Below are 1,978 nucleotides of genomic sequence, written 5' to 3'. Positions count from 1 at the left end.
TGGAGCCAGTGGAGAGCACAAGGTAGTCTGAGACTTGTGGATGACTCCTGAGAGGGTCTGCATGGGAAAGAGCAGGAAGCAACCCAAAGGAGGAGCTGAGAGGAGAGATGGAAAGGAGCCCAGAAAGAACTGAAAGCTGAGCCTAGAGGGTAGGCAGAAGAATTAGAGGAGAGAAGACAAATCCTTGGGAAAGAGGGGCTGGGGCCAGTTTGAGACAGGACAAAGATCTTTTGTTTTGAACTTGGACACAGAAACTCTGTTTCCCTGGAAGGGGTGGACTTTTGTTAAAGACTTCACCATAGGGCTATTCGCTGCATCAGGTTACAACAGCAAGCCATGACAGCTGCTGCAGTGGGCTGAGCAGGGGAAACTGAGGCAGGACTGCTACAGCAGCACCCTGGGCCCCAAGGGGGCATGCTGGAGGAGATGACTGGTCACACAGGGCACCAACTGAAATTCAGCTCCGTGTTCAGGTTCTCAAGCCAAAAAGATTGCACAAAACAACTATTCCAGACAACGGTGTTCCCAGCCCTAAGCCACAGCCCTTCACCAGAGTCATCTTTTGTTCCAAATGTGTGAAAGTTCATGCACTGGCAAAGGGGCCTGGGTGTTGGGCAGGTATTCCCCCTTTGAAACACAAAAGGAAAGCCCCTCTGCTTTCACAATCCCGTGGTTAACACAACAAAGCCAGTGTATGCAGATAACACTGTACCTTTAAGCTATGAGTTGGATGAGGTTTTTTTTTTTTTTAAACACTTACCCTGGAATCTCCAATATTTTATAGAATAAAAGAATCATAAAAGATTAGATTTGGAATAGACCTCAGGAGGCCATCTAGTCCAAACCTCTGACCAAAGCAGGACCAGCACCAACTAAATCATCCCAGGCAGGGCTTTGTCAAGCCTGACCTTAAAAACCTCCAAGGAAGGAAATTCCCTCTCTAGCTAACCTACTCCAGTGTTGCACCACCCTCCTAGTGAAAAGGTTTTTCCTAATATCCAACCTAAACCTCCCCCACTGCAACTTGAGACCATTACTCCTTGTTCTGTCATCTGGTACCACTGAGAACAGTCTAGATCCATCCTCTTTAGAACCCACTTTCAGGTGGTTTAAAGCAGCTATCAAATCCCCCCTCATTCTTCTCTTCTGCAGACTAAACAATCCCAGTTCTCTCAGCCTCTCCTCATAAGTCAAGTGCTCCAGCCCCCTAATCATTTTTGTTGCCCTCCGCTGGACTCTTTCCAATTTTTCCACATTCTTCTTGTAGTGTGGGGCCCAAAACTAGACACAGTACTCCAGATGAGGCCTCACCTATGTCGAATAGAGGGGAATGATCACGACCCTCAATCTGCTGGCAATGCCCCTACTTATACAGCCCAAAATGCCATTAGCCTTCTTGGCAACAAAGGCACACTGTTGACTCGTATCCAGCTTCTCGTCCACTGTAACCCTTAGGTCCTTTTCTGCACACCTTCTGCCTAGCCATTCGATCCCTAGTCTATAGCAGTGCATGAGATTCTTCCATCCTAAGTGCAGGACTGAGCGCTTGTCCTTGTTGAACCTCATCAGGTTTCTTTTGGCCCAATCCTCTAATTTATCTAGGTCCCTCTGTATCCTATCCCTACACTCCAGCATATCTACCACTCCTCCCAGTTTAGTGTCATCTGCAAACTTGCTGAGAGTGCAGTCCATGCCATCCTCCAGATCATTTATGAATATATTGAACAAAACTGCCCCAGGACCAACCCTTGGGGTACTCCGCTTGATACCGGCTGCCAACTAGACATGGAGCCGTTGATCACTGCCTGTTGAGTCTGATGATCTAGCCAGCTTTCTATCCACTTTATAGTCCATTCATCCAGCCCACACTTCTTTAACTTGCCGGCAAGAATACTGTGGGAGACCATATCAAAAGCTTTGCTAAAGTCAAGGAATGGAGATTCTACCACTTCCCTAGGTAACCCATTCCAGTGCTTCA

The sequence above is a fragment of the Gopherus flavomarginatus genome, chromosome 8 (assembly GCF_025201925.1).
Source record: "Gopherus flavomarginatus isolate rGopFla2 chromosome 8, rGopFla2.mat.asm, whole genome shotgun sequence".
Lineage (NCBI taxonomy): Eukaryota > Metazoa > Chordata > Testudines > Testudinidae > Gopherus > Gopherus flavomarginatus.
Note: the sequence above shows the minus strand (reverse complement) of the source record.